Below are 15,915 nucleotides of genomic sequence, written 5' to 3' on the forward strand. Positions count from 1 at the left end.
TATTTTTTCAATAAATACATTCTTATTCTTTCAGAGCTCCAGCTACATTGACTAAATTTCTGTTCTTAACCATCCCAAGTTTTTATCATTCAGATCTTAAAGAGCATGTCTTTGAGAATCCTCCCCTGTGTATTCTAACTAAAATAGCCTTAAACTTAATCTCTATCGAAAACCAACTTCTAGAGCATGTATTCTAGAGCTTCCTTTACAATATAATAATAATACGCATTCACATGGCAAAACTTAAATAGTCAACGAAGAAGTTGGACAAACAAAAATATTTATCAATGTTTACTTATTGTAAGTTCCTAAATAGTTTGTTGTTGTTGTTGTTGCTGTTGTGAATTTCTTCAAATGATCTGAGAACAAATATTCTCTTTGTATTGTAATCTCATCCAATAATTTGAAAATGTAAATCATAGACATATTTTACATATAAGAACATCACAGAAAATAGGAGATAAAAAGGATCAGAATAACGTTTGTGAACATTGATGTTAAAATCCGGATAAAATGTTAACAACTTGAATTCACTGGGATGTGGAAAGATTAACTCAACATTAACCAGTGTCCATGCCTCACCTAGAAGACCATCAGCCTCAAATTAAGAGGTATTTAATATTTGAAAAGCTTGAAATAAAATAAATAACAATGAATCCAAAGCAGCAAACAATATACACTTCTGAACATATACTAAAAAGGGACTGGATAAAAATTCGGCGTTCATTCTTACACAAAGAAACAAGCAAGCCTCTGAAGAGGAAGAAAGTAAAAAAATCATTTGATATCTGTAAGAAAAGAGAGAATGAGAGAATAAAGGAGTGAAATAAATAGAGAATAAGCAGGGAAGGAAACACTTTAAAGTTTCAGAGAAGAGCATTAGTAGTAGGGGAAAAAGGCAGAAAAAGGTGAAGAGATTGGTTTGTCAAGAAAGCCTTTGAGAGTTTTTCTGCATTCAATCATATTTCACTAAACATACTGCCTAAATTATTTTTTTAAACCAGATGGTTTATTTTATTTTATACTAAATGGGCTATTTTAAACTAAATGGTTTATTTATGGATGGGTTGTCTATGATAACTCCTTTTAACTAAAGCTGACATTGAAGAACTGACATCTCTCATAAAACTAAAGAAAAGTGATGTTTCAAGAGTCATCTATTCAGCTAATACTTAATGAGTACCTAGTCTGTGTCCACAATATTCCTATTGTGGAGATACAATAATGTGGAAATTGCTGGTGAAGATAGAGTAATACATAAAATAATCTGGATTCTTAGGGGAAATGATCCAGAGAGTTGAGGAGAAAACAAATTTAGAACACTTCTTGAGGGCTTCTCTAACAGTTATGGGGGATCTATTTAGGAACACAACGGAGGTTCAACAAATGTAAACCATTAAAACAATTCATCACAAAAATAGATTTAAAGAGAAAAAAATTGGATTGTCTCCTTACATGCCAAAAAGGCAGCCCATGATAATAAGTGTATTTGAAAACAGCTAAAAATTTAACATGATGATGGGTGGATAGATAGATAGATGCATCATTAGATAGGTAAATAGATGGATGCATAAAAAGTGATGGACACATATTTCTATGTTTCTTTCCTGGACCTGGACAATGTGATTATAAAGTCCATGGGGAAAAGTAAACAATAAAGGATACCTAGGGTAACTCTGAAAAGTAAGAGTATGATTGGAGTGACTAGCATTATGAGCTATTAAAATAATTTATAAAATTCCATAATTAAAACAGTATAGTGTTTGTGCCAGTTTGGATATATTATGTTCCCCCAAAAGCCATGTTTTAATGCAGTCTTCTGGGATATTTGGATTAGGTTGTTTCCATGGAGAGGTGACTTACCCAACTGTAGGTGATAACTCTGATTGAATTATTTCCATTAAGATGTGGCTCCACCCATCCAGTGTGATTGATTAGTTTATTGGAGTCCTTTAAAAAGAGCCACATAGGCCCAGAAGCTAGCTGCTCTTGCTGATGCTTTGTGATGCTAGCCCAGAGTTTGCTCCAGAGAAGCTAAAAGGGGACAAAATGCCCCAAGAGCAGCTGAAAGAGTTTTGAAGAAATGCTTGGGAGCTGGCACTTGAGACACTTGGAGATGCAGACAGAAGGACATTTGGAGATGTTAAGCTAAGCAATGAAGCCCAGAGCTTGCCTTGGGATATGCTAAACAGGGCCCCCAGTTGCTTGGAGAGAAACATACTGGGAGAAATAACCAAGAACACACAGGAGCTGAGAGAGGGGTTGGAACACAATTCCAGGATCAACAGACACTAGCCATGTGCCTTCTCAGCTAACAGAGGTTTTCTGGTCACCATTGGCCATCCTTCAGTGAAGGTATCCTATTGTTGATGCCCTAGTTTAGAAACTTTTATGGCTTTATGACTGTAACTTTGTAATCAAATAAACATCCTTTATAAAAGCAAATCCATTTCTGGTATTTTGCACAATGGCAGCATTAGCAAACCAGAGCAGTGTTGGTACAGGAATAGGTGGAAAGGGGATCAATGTAAAAAGGGAAATTTCAGAATATGGAGAAAATATGCAAATTTAGCATACAAAAATGTGACACATCAATTCAGTGTGGAGAAGATGGTATTTGTAATAATCAGTATTGAGGCAACTGGCTATCCTTATATGTTTTTAATCATAAAATTGGATTTGTTCACACTGTAAACAACCAAAATTTCCAGTAGAACACAAAACATAAAAACATACATAAGGGTGAAAACATGATTGAATTAATTTATAAGTGAACACTGTGGAAACAGTTTTCAAACTGTGACTCACAACTCAGATGTAATTAGAAAACTAGATTAATAAATCTCATTATAGAAAAAATTGCATCAGAAAAACACCAAAAGCAAAGTCAAAACCAACTTCCAAACTGACAAACATTTGTTTGAACCTATGTAATAATCTAATGAATCACTTAAGAAAGGTGAAGAAAATAAAGATCAATCCAATAGAAAAATGTTTTTAAAAGACCTGAACAAATTCCAGATAAAAAAAATACAATGTCCAAGGAAATATAAAAGTGCAAATTAAAATTGGATTGTGATATACTTTCTTAAACATCAGAATGAAAAAAAAATAAAAGTTTGACAGCAGACTCAGTGATATTATGGGGTAATAGATATTATCATACTCTGATTTTAGAGCAAAAAATGGTTCACCAAAAAAGGAGAGGATTTTGGCAGTGTTTATCATAACTATATCATAATTTACCCTTTGCAGCAACAATATTAGTCTTAGGAAACTTTCCTAAATACACACAGACAAAAATGCAAAATGATTTACGCACAAAAGCTAATTGATTTGGTGTTATTTAATAGATTTAAAAAGAGAAAAAAAAAATGTTCACCAATATAGAACTAGTTGAATAAACTTTGTTTTAACTATCAACTGATGTGCACCCTTGAACTGCAAAAAAGGATGAGATATACCTCTAAATATTGATACAGTGTGATCTCTAGAATATATTAAGGAAAATAGACCAAGGTGCTTTGCCCTAAACAAAAGGGGTAGAAATACACACACAAACACACACACACATATACACACAATATGAATATATTTTTGAACCTGGAAGCATAATAAGTGTAATTTATATATGTATATTATAGATGTTATATATATATGATGGGGATATTATATATAAATGCATACATATATGTACACTTTACAAAGGATAGAGATATACATTATGCTTTTACATTAAAAAAAAAAAAGGAACAGTGAAAGGATAAAGCCACAGTAAATAAAATAGTTACTTATAGGAGGAGAGTACAGATTAGAGGGAATAAGGATAGAAGTGAGATTTCTTTCATGTACCTTTTAACTTTAGTACCATGTGAATGTTATCCATTACTGAAAGCTACATTTACATCATGAAAGAAAACAATCAATCCCCCAAAAAGTGAAAGCAAAGGAAAACAGATTATCTTGATTTTGTATGAAGTTTAGCATAACCACATAGAAAAATGAATTTTTCAGGTGATTTTAAAGCAATTATTTGCCTGAATGTCCCTCATGATATTTATTCTAAAAAAAAGAACCTCAAAGAAATCTTAAACTTCACTCAATTGTCCTTCTTTGTAATAAAATTGATATTGATATTTCTAAACTATTATAGGTATATTTTATGATGAAGCAGGTAAGTAATTATGTCACTGCTTTTAAGGAACCAAAATTTATAATGTAAGTGAAAATATATTCAAACATATTATTAATACATATAAGTCCTGTAGTCTTAAAGAACAATTTGAAACATTTTGAGAAACTCATAATCTTTTCCCTCTAAACACAAATTAGTATTTCCTAGCTCTGTCCAATAATACAGTCTAGACAGTCAAGACATAACAACCAAGTGGAATGTGAGGACCTCATTTATATTCCAATTTGAACAAAACAACAGTAAAAGGAACTTTTTTTTTAGATAATCAGAGAAATTTGAATGGGGCAGATACTAAATGTTATTACACAACCATGGCATGAAACTTATATTTTAAAAAGCACAACCCTGTATTTGTTAGAGTCATTTAACATTTAGTTACACCTATCATTTGCAGATGAAATGACTCTAAGCAATCCAGAGAAAAAAAATAGAGAAAGAGGAAAGGCTAGATAAAAAAAGATTAGAAAAAGGTTGGTAATTGTTGAAACTGAATTATGGTAATATCGGTATTTATTATATTTCTTACTTGAATTTTGTATATATTTCATCTTTATATACTAAAATGCTTTAAAAAATTAAAAATGGAATATGTACTACTTTGCCTAAAATTTAAGACCATCTAAATAAAGTATAAAATTTTAAATGTACCTTAAATTTGTTATGAACAACCTTGAAAAATTATAAAATCTAGTGTACTGTAACTTTTTTATGTTAAACATATACAAGCATGAATCTGTAAAAACACCAAGATATTTGATAAAATATGTGGCAGGCAGGGCCCCCACCTGGTCCTCAACATCAGCTGAATCAGATGGGCTGAGAGATAGTGTCAAAACATTGTTATCTTGCCCAAATCAACATCAGTAAAATTGTTGAGGATATTTGCCAGTTTGTTTCTGGCAGTTGTTAACTTTATCAGGAAAAAAAAGTAATATTCAGTCCATGCACTCTCTTTTTGTCCTTTTCTACTGCCCTAGATAGCTAATTTTTGCAAAATAAAAACAGTATTTTAAAGTGATAATTCATGATTTCTGTTATCTAGAATCATGCCTATCTTTTTGTGACTCAATCCACTTCAACAAATGTTACATGAATGCCAGGCACTGATTTTGGCTCTGAGGATAAGGCGACAAACTAAGAAAATTCCTATCTTAGTTTCCAGGCTGCTGAGAATACCATACAATGAGCCAGCTTCACAATGGGAATTTACTGGCTCACGGTTTCAGAGGCTAGAAGCCTTGCTTCCTTCTGGGGTCATTATCTTCTGGTTGACTGGCAATCTTTGGAGTTCCTGACTTTTCCATCATGTGGTGATGTCCTGTAACAGGATTAAAATCCGCCCTGATTCAGTTAGCTACACCGCCACTAAAAATACCATCTTCAAAAGGTCCTATTTAAAATGAGTTCACATACAAAGGAAAATGAGATTAAGATTAAAAACATGTTTGCCCCAGATTCCCTCACCAGGTTATATAATTCAACCTACAAACAGTTCCTACTCATACAAAACTTTTAGTCAAAAGGAAAAAAGTGAAACAGTAAATAAATCAGCCATTGATAAGTGCTATGAAGAAAAATAAAGTAGGATAATGGGTATCCAGAATGTGGAAGATGCTCTCATGTGTGAGGTGGGGATGCCTCACTGATAAGGTGATAGTAGTCACTTTGAAGAAATTGAAGGAATAAGCCAGGTCATTATTAGGTATAAAAATTTTCAGGCAGAAGAATAAAAAGCAAATATCAAAGTTAGAAGCTGTCCTGGCATATTCTAGGAAATGAAGAGGAAGTTAATGTGACTAAGGCAGATAAAGTAATGTGGATAGTAGCTGTTTCCATTTGCTAAAGCTACCAGAATGCAATATACCAGAAATGAGTTCATTTTTTCAATGAGAATTTATTAGGTTACAAATTTACAGTTCCAAGGAGAAGAAAATGTTCAAATGAAGGCATCAAGAGGAAGATGCCTTCTGGGGGGAAAGGCTGCTAGCATCCGGGGTTCCTCTGTGACATGGGAAGGCACATGGTGATGTCTCCTAGTCCTTCTTTCCTGGTTTTGGTTTCAATGGCTCTCTCCAAATGTCTCTGGGCATTTCTCTCTAAGCTGTCTCTATGGATTTCTCCAAAATGTCTGAACTCTCTCCACAATGTCTCTGCCTTTTATCCTCTCATAAAGGAATTCTGTGAAGGATTAAGACCCACCTTGAATGAGTTGGGTCACATCTCAGTTGAAATAGCCTAACCCATAATAGGTCTGTCCCCACAAGAATGGATTAAAAGAACATTGTCTTTTCTGGTGTACAAAACAGATTCAAACCAGCACGGTAGATAACAGTGAGATTGGCTGCATCATGCAGGACACAGTAGGTTAAGGTAACTGAAGTGATATGATGTAACTTATATTTTAGCATAGTCATTCAGTTGTGTAAAGAATAATCATGAAACCTCAGATAGATTCTTAATTTTTTTAATTTTTAAAAGCCAGCATTTATTGAGTGCTGAGTACATGTTTGGCATTATTATTATTGATGTTGTTGTATATTGCTGTTGCCACTTTATAGATGAAGAAAATAAGGTTCAGAGAGGTTAAGTAAAAACATGACATGCAGTATGTGACATGTGGAAACCAAAAGGAGGTTTTTGATTAGCTAGAATGCCCAGATGTCTTGAAACTCCATCTAGAAATGGTCATAATGCTATGACCAAAGTTATACCAAAACACAGAGCCCTTGGAGGACTTGGGAGTTCAAAAAGGGATGAAATGAAAGCTGAGAGGAAAAAAAAAAAAAAAAAAACTGACATGATTCCAGAATATATAACTAGAATTTGAGGTTGCACCTCAGTCTGTTGAGAGAAGCATAGGATGCACTGGTGCACCAGAGTTTGTTTGTTTGTTTTTTCCTTGCAGTTTTATTGAGATACAGTTACATGCCATATAATTGTCCAAAGTGTACAATCAGTTGTTCACACAGTATCATCATATGGTTGCACATTCATCACCCCAATCAATTTTTTAATTTTTTCATTACTCCAAAAAAAAGTAATAAAAGTAAAAGTAAAAAAGAACACCCCAAAACATCCCATTCCCCCTAAACCCCTATTATTGATTTACTTTTTTGTCCCCATTTTTCTACTCATCTGTCAATACACTGAATAAAGGGAGTGTGAGCCACAAAGTTTTCACAATCACATTGTCACACCATGTAACTTACATAGTTAGACACTTGTCTTCAAGAATCAAGGGTACTGGGATGTAGCTCCATAGTTTCAGGTATTTCTTTCTAGCTTTTCTAATACACTAAAAATTAAAAAGGGCTATCTATATAATGCATAAGAATAACCTCCAGAATAACCTCTTGACACCATTTGAAATCTCTCAGCCACTGAAACTTTATTTTGTTTCATTTTTCTTCCCCTTTCTGGTCAAGAAGGTCTTCTCAATCCCACAGTGCTGGATCCAGACTCATCCCCAGGAATCATGTCCTGTATTGCCAGGGAGATTTATACCCTGGGAGTCATGTCCCAGGTAGGGGGGAGGCAGTGAGTCCATTGGGTAGATTCTTAATGTGCCTGGAATCCATAACGTATTTCACTATTCCACTCATTTCCCCACTCTTCTTGAAAATTCTTTAATGATCTCTCCTCTCTCCTCAATCTTCCAACTCCTCCTCCACCACTGTTATTCACACTAATGAACCCACTTATTCTGCACTGAAAACGTTGAAGCCTTCTGAGGAGAATTTGGATGGACACCTACCACCACCCATTTACAGGCACCTGTGATCATATAATCTGCCTTCTTTTCTGACATTTTGTATTAATGTTCCAAACACCTAACAAAGGCCAAATTTAACTTCAGTATTCTAGTGATGCCTTCACTTTTTGTCTACTCAAGAATTTTGTTTCAGAAAACTTTCCCTCTCTCCTTAGAATCAATAATGTCCCTCTCTATTGGATCATTCCTACCATCATACCAACATGCGATCATTTCCCTCATCCTTAAAATAGAAACATCTGTCTTGATCTCACTTCTATTTGAAGTTACCACTCTAATTCTCTGCTTTATTTTACTGTAAAACCAAAAGAAAGAGGGGACCCACTGTATGCCTTATATTTATTTTCCTCCTATTCACTCTTGAACCCATTCCAATCAAGATATTTCACAACTACTACCCCATCATTCCACTAATAAGGGAGGGTGGCTTCGACAGGGTTAGTGGTGGAGGCAATGGACCTGGCCAGATTCTTGATATATTTAAAAGGTAATGATGATTGCCTGGGGATTTTGAGAGTGTGAAAAGTCAAGGATGGTAGATGTTGTTAGAACTCCAGCCATATCCTCTCAGGCCTTCCGTGCTCCCTCAGGACTTCCCACTCATAGTATCTCCATGACTTTGCCTGAAGTCTTCCTCAAAAGGGGGATTATTGGTCCCTGAGAGCAACCCTCATCCAAAGCCTTAGAGGGTATTAGACACAGATACACCCAGTTCCCTCCCTCATATGTGTGATAAATCTGAGATACATTTTCTACCCTATTTCTCAAGGTTTCCCTGCAAATTAAGCCCCAACTGCCCATTGGTGTAGCTGGCTTGAAAACATACATTTTATTGGCTGCCTTATCTTAGCTTGTCTTATTTCCTCACTCCCTTACCAGACTTTGCTGCATCTTCCAAATAAAATTCTTGCACTCGTGTTCTTGTACTTACAACAGTCTCAGACTCTGCTTCTGGGAAAACTAACACAAATATGCATGGTTTCTGACCTGAGCATATAGAATATCAATGAGTTTTAAAAGGACATGTAAGACTGTTAGATAATTCGCTTGGAGAAAGGGCTTGAAAATAGTAAGCTCTATTTTGGTATGTTGAGTTTGAGATTCTTGGGATATGACAAGTCTGAATTTGAGGGTTGGGACATTGTTGAGGCTTGTAAATTGTGTAGGCATCCTTGGAGAGTGAATGTAGATAAAGGAGAAAAAAAGGTTAAATAACTGAGTCCTGGAGCACTACAATTTAGAGGACAAGAATTTGGTGAAAATCCAACCTAGTAAAAAATATTTGCCAGTGAGTGTAGAAGGCGAACAAAGAAAAAGCTGTGGCCGAGCAGACAGGTAAATACTGTCCATCAAAAAAAAAAAAAAGGAGGTGATTAACTCTTTCAAATTCTGTTCATAGTCAAATAAGATGAAGAATGAAAATTAACCATTAGACTTGACAATGTGAAAGTCACTGGTGGTGTTGACAAGAAAATGCCCTAAATTGATGGGGAAGAGAGTGGTTGAAAAGAGAAGAAAAAAGAAAAAATGGAAACCATGACCATATTCAAAATTTTGAGGTACTTTTCTATAAATAAAGAAGAAAAGGATAATATGAAATCAAAGGAGGTTTTGTTTTCATTTTGTTTTGTTTTGTTTGAGTGGGAGAATGTGGCATATTTTAAGGTGAAGGATATTATACAATACAGAGAAAAGCTCTGATGAAAAAGAGAGAAACAACTATAGAAACACATATGCTAGAAGGTATGAGATCCAACAAGCAAGGGAATGGAATAGCTTAAAAAGTATACAGATTATAATCAGAGTATAGGTACATTATTGGTTCCTAATGCAGGAATTTTGGCAGATTTAGTGGTAAATAGTTTATATTTCCCAGTGAATTAAAAAGTCAACAATTTAAAATGTTTGGGGGAAGAAAAGATGCTTGGTGTTTGAGGAGAAAGGGAAAGGCCTAAGAATTGGAGAGTGAATTCAACATTAAAATAAGGTAAAATAGGTAGAATGAAAGGTCACTTCAAATTAGTGGCCAAGAATTTAAGTGTGTTTTTTTCTTTATCTATGTTCAGCTACATGGTTGGATGTATATAGTAGCAGTAAAATGGCATGAGAGGACAGCAAGGTGATTTAAGGTATTGCCAAGGGAGTGATTATATTAACAATCTATGGAATCTAAGCTAGGAAAGGAGGGGAATGAGTATGTTATAGGGATGAGTGATGGCACAAAGGTGGTGAAATCAATGGATTATACCTTCTAAAGAGGCTGGAATACTTTTCGCATTCAAGAACTAGGAGGTATAAGCTGCAAGGAGAGTTTCCTTAAAATTGAGTGTACTGCCGTGAGCAGAATTAATATAAATAAAATGCTATGCAAAAATTCATCCCTGTACTGGCAGAACTGAAGGATATAATCTTGGATAAATTCTTTCTACATCTTAAACTTAATAGTGAACACTAGAAAGGGAAAAGTATTGGATCCTAAGGGAGTCTTCATGTAAGGTGTCTTGAGAAGGGAGGAGAGCTTGTGTTTCTGTGATGGCTAGGACACTTTCTCCAATATTTTCAGAGTAGAAAGAGTCACTGAACTTGTTGCACATTGCTGCAGCCAGAGTGAGATATATGAAGCACCGTGAGATTAAACAAAGTTGGGAGAAGGCTAGCAAAAGTCTTGCCAAGGGTTTAAAATGGTGTGCTTATCACGAGAGCATGGGCTGACAGCACTGACAGCTCCAGATCTTGTATGGGAAATCTATTTACTTCAGTCTCAACTTTCATTGCTTGCTCTGCCACTTCTCTGCTGCTATAAATTCTCACTTTCTGTTAGACATCTAGCCTGACAGGTTAGAAAAAAAAGGATTTAGATTTTTCATTAAAATAATGAAAATTCAAGGCACTGCATAGGCAGTTTTCTTTCTGAAGACATTTTCTCCTACTAGATTCGAGTACAGAACTGAGCTCAGACTAAAACGTGTATGGAAAATACATGGAAGAGTGTTTCTGTGTCTGTCAGGTCACACACATGCACACACATTCTAAATGATCATTGTGATCAGTCAACAAACTTGTTTTCTTATATCTAGAGAAATTAGGCACCGATGCTTGCTTTTTGTTATCTGATGACTATCCATGTATCTCTTTGGCAACTTGAGCTGAATATTTTGTATAAAGTCATCTCTGTCATAAACTAAAAGAAGAGGACCAATAGTTGTGAATGATAAATAAAGAATTACAGATTTTTTCTTGACAGTTTAACTGCAGTACAGATATGAATTAGCACATGATAGAGAATTACATGTGATCTAAAAACATAAGCTGTTTGAATAAGAAGGTAAAATGAGCTATTATTAACTTATCCTGTGCATTCCAATCTCTAGATAAACAGAGGCTCTTATTTTTCCAAAGCTTTAATTTGTTCATCTTCAAACAAGAAACAGTATGATTACAAATAAGGAAATATTACAGAGAAGTCATGAATATATAACCCTTGTGCAAAAAAAAGATATTTGTAGTTAAATCAGCAGCTTGAAAATAGTCTGCTCACAAATAGGATGAAGAATAAAGGCAATTAGGAGGGAGCTCAGATACATGTCTGATTAGAAAAACTAAGTTAAAATAATTAAAATATTAGCAATTAACCAAAGAAAGTTTTATTTACAAATTCAGAACTATGTTAAATAGTTTTATATAAATATAAAACATGCATTAGCCAAGTGTGTCAAAAATAGTATTTTAAATATGTGCAAAAAATGACCAAAAATACAAAATAATTTGATGTTATACTAGACACATTAAAGCAGCTACTGATTCCTTCCTTCCTTCCTTCTTTCCTTTTCTTTCTTTGTTTCTTTCTTTCTCTCTTTGTTAATTCTTTTAGATCTACAGTACAAAAAGCTCTAAAATGGAAGTGATTTCCAGAGGGAGCTCCAGTGATCTGTATTTGTTTTGAGCATCTGTTAACTGACACTAATCAATACCTCTATGGGACTTCTTTATAGTAAAGCGCCAATACTACCTCCTGTTTATAAACAGCTAGGAAAACTAGGCAGCTTCATAAGGACTGAAGTTCTTTCCTGGGAAATCTCTGTAGTTTTGTCTTCTTAGATACATAGGCGTGTTAACATGGGCTGCTGATTGACAGATACATGCAGAACCACTTCCCAGTAGACTCACAGTGCCCCACACAAACCCATCCACTGTATCACTAGATGGATGGGTAAGGGAGGAACTAAATCCATTCACCTTTGAGCCAATATATGAGCACCAAACAATGTACCAAATCAATATCCCTCTGCATTAGCAGCACCATCAATTTTGTCCTCAAAACAGCTGAGAGTATTTTGAGAGTGTCACTGTTTTATTTTTCCTTATAATTAACTTATTTGCTCATTTGCCTGTCTGACTCCACTTCATATGTTAGTTCACAGCTAAATCTACTGGATTCTACAATGAACTGCACTTGTAAAATTGTCTGAGGCCTGACCTAATTAATGTGGTTGTCAGGACTAGTTTCAATCTAGGACTAACTAGGACACTCAATCCTAACACCATAGGCACTGCTGGTGATTTGGGGCTACTCAACACCAATGTATGTATTGGCATCAATGAAATGCTAACAATGGAAATACGTTTACCACCAACACACAAGAAAATACCAGAAAAATGCATCATTCAAAAAAAAGGTAAAACTTGAGCAAATAAACATTTTTTTACTTAAACTAGGCAAAAGTAAAATAAGACATATATATGCATAAACTATTTCAACAAATTCTGTGTGTGATAGATTTTTCTTGTTAAATATTTCTTAAGCAACTTTAAATTGACAGCATATGTTAAATATCACAGAGCAATGTGTGTCTATCACTTTGCATCTATTAGAAATTCTTAAAGCTAATTCCTGTTTAAATGTTTACTTCTTCTGCATTGCAGCACACTTTGTTTCTGTGTGTCAGATTCCAATATTATTATTTTATAAGAAACATAGATGGAATCTTGGTAACTCTATATGAAGTAATTCTAAAAGTATCTTCCTTTAACAATGATCCATCACTTGAAAGATATTAGAATTGATAATAAAACAATAATTTTACATGAGAACTCAGGTGCTTATGTTGATACCAAATGGGAATTTAGTGAAGATGTGTGTGGACACCTACTTAAACTCTTATCAGCCCTTTTGTAAGGAAGGACACAATTTAATGGGGAGAAACTCCATGATTTGTGTCAGTTTATTTCCATCATCTTGTGGTAAAAGAAGTTATAAAGTTTGACTTTATGCCTCAGGTGTCCCTTGTGTAATAGTGACTCACGTACTAAATCTTCTAAGAAAGATAATGAAAATATCCATTTTAATTAATAAAGCACAAACCCAGTAATTTATTAGAAATCAATACACCTTTTCTTGTTTTCTTCCACAGATTGGCCTCCATACAACAAGATTCTTTTCCCCTCATGCAAAATTTTTGGAGTCAGTAGAATTTATTGAATTAATGAATTGAAGTAGAATTGAAATTGCAGTGCATGCTGGTGAAGGGAACTATCATTAAATGATATTGTATATTTATTGCCCTACCAAGAGTATATTCTATTTTTCCACAGCACAAAGATATTTTGTTGATGTTAAAAGTATAAGAGCTTTTGTATCTATTATTCGTCAACATCTACCTCATTCAATCAATTTCTGTTTCATCAATGGTGCATCATGCCCTGCCCCCGTAGAACACTGCAATTATTTGAAAATTACATAAAAACAAATTTGTCCCTCTCTCTCTCTCTCTCTTTCTCTCTCTCTCTGATAGTTATGCCAAATTGACTGTTGCTGTCTACTTGGCCCTTTTATATCTCCTCATCCTCTCTCACCTATGTCTTCTTGCACCCATGGTAAGGAATAGGTTTGGATAAAATGCATAGGCTGTATAGAACACTCCCATCCCTGTTAACCATAAGACATATAGGATATAAGGTAAAAGTGACTTGAATTCTAGATTCTATGTCTTCTAAGTATATTTGCATTTCCATTAGAATGAGGTGAGATTGGTAATAGATAAAGGTTTGTTTACTTTCCAGTGGGGTTTGTATGGAATCATGTTTGGAAGATTGGGGAAATACTCAGCTGTGGATGGATGCAATGGGGGAATATAAGAAAAGAGGCTAAGATATAGGAAAAGATAGGTACATTCTACTTGTAAGTATGCAAAGAGAAACATAGTATGCCATGCCTACTCTGAAGTACATTTTTGAACTGGACTGTCAGATCTGGGATCACTTTTAGCTTTAATTTCTTTTAATTGGTAATTGGCCCATTTTAAACTGGATCAGGGAAGACTAGCCATTTATTAACAGGACATTGCTTGTTAGCTGAATGCAAATATATAGGCCATTTCAATTTTTCTTTGCTTCATAAATATTTTTTTAAATGCTGGTTATCAAAATAGGCTCTCATCTAAAATATTACAATGGTATTGTATATGTTTAAACAATTATTTACAAATAAAATATTATATGAACTGACTTGAAAACTAAATACTAGCTTTCTCTTCTTCTGTAGTAAAACTGTCACTTTAATTTATTTTTCTGAAACTGAAGTCCAGATCACACAGGAGTTTTATGTATCATATTTTATACAAGAAAAAAAAAGTGAAAAATTCTACCTAATAATTCAGAATTCATCTTTTCTTTAAAACTGAGCATAGGTGGTCCCATTATGTTGTTTATCTCTATAGCCCTATCAAGTGTGAGTAACATTTAGAGGGGTAGACTAGCATATACCAGTTTGCTAAAGCTACCAAAAATGCAATATACCAGAAATGGACTGGCTTTTACAAATGGGGGTTTATTTGTACACATATTTACTGTTTTGAGGCCATGAAAATGTCCAAATTAAGGCATTAAGAGGTATATATCTTCTCTGAGGAAAAGGCTGATGGTGTCAGGAACACCTCTGTCAGCTGGGAAGGCACGTGGCTGGCATCTGCTGGTCCTTTGCTCCCGGGTTGCATTGCTTTCAGATTCTGATTCCAGTTGCTTTCTGGTTAAGCATCTGTGGGTTCTCACTTAGCTTCTCCAGGCAAACTCTGGGCTTCATCTCTTAGCTTACTTAGCATCTCCAAATGTCTTTCTGGCTGCATCTCCCAGCGTCTGCGAGTGTGTTGGCTCTGGTTTCAACGGCTGTCTCCAAAATGTCTCTTGGTTTTTTTTATCTCTAAGCATCTCCAAGTCTCTCTTCAAAATGTCTCTGCCTTTTATACTCTCATAGAGGATGCCAGTTGTGATGGTTGGGTTCATGTGTCAACTTGGCTAGGTGGCCTAGCTGTCTGGTCAAGCGGGCACTGGCCTGACGATTGCTGTGAGGCTATTTGAGGCTGTTTGGTTTGTCGGATCATCAGTCAATTGACTGCAGCTGACTGATGACTCATCAAGGGGCGTGCTTCCACAGTGAGAGAATGCAATTGGCTGGATTTGGTCCGGGTGATCAGTTGGAGGCTTATAAGCCGGACGGTTAGAGAACCTTCACTTCTTCTTCAGCTGCTCAGTGAAGCTTTTCCTGGGGAGCTCGTCGAAGTTGCCAGTTCGTTTCCTGAGGAGTTCTTCAAAGTTGCCGGTTCGTTTCCCGAGGAGTTCGTCGGACGTCTTCCTTGGAGTTGACAGCTTGTTGACGGCTCTGCAGAATTTGGACTCGTGTGCTCCCGCAGTTGCGTGAGTCACTTTTACAATTTGATAATAACAGACATCTCTCATTGATTCTGTTTCCAAGGAGAACCCTAACTAATACACCAGTAAACTAATTAAGACCCACCTTGAGTGGGTGGGGGTCACACCTCCATGGAAATAATCTAACCAAAAGGTCTTACCCACAGTTGGGTGGGTCACATCTCCATGGAAACAACCTAATCAAAAAATCCCACCCACAATACATCTGCCCCTACCAGAGTGGATTAAAAGAACATAGTCTTTC

The sequence above is a fragment of the Choloepus didactylus genome, chromosome 12 (genome assembly GCF_015220235.1).
Source record: "Choloepus didactylus isolate mChoDid1 chromosome 12, mChoDid1.pri, whole genome shotgun sequence".
In the NCBI taxonomy this organism is placed as follows: domain Eukaryota; kingdom Metazoa; phylum Chordata; class Mammalia; order Pilosa; family Megalonychidae; genus Choloepus; species Choloepus didactylus.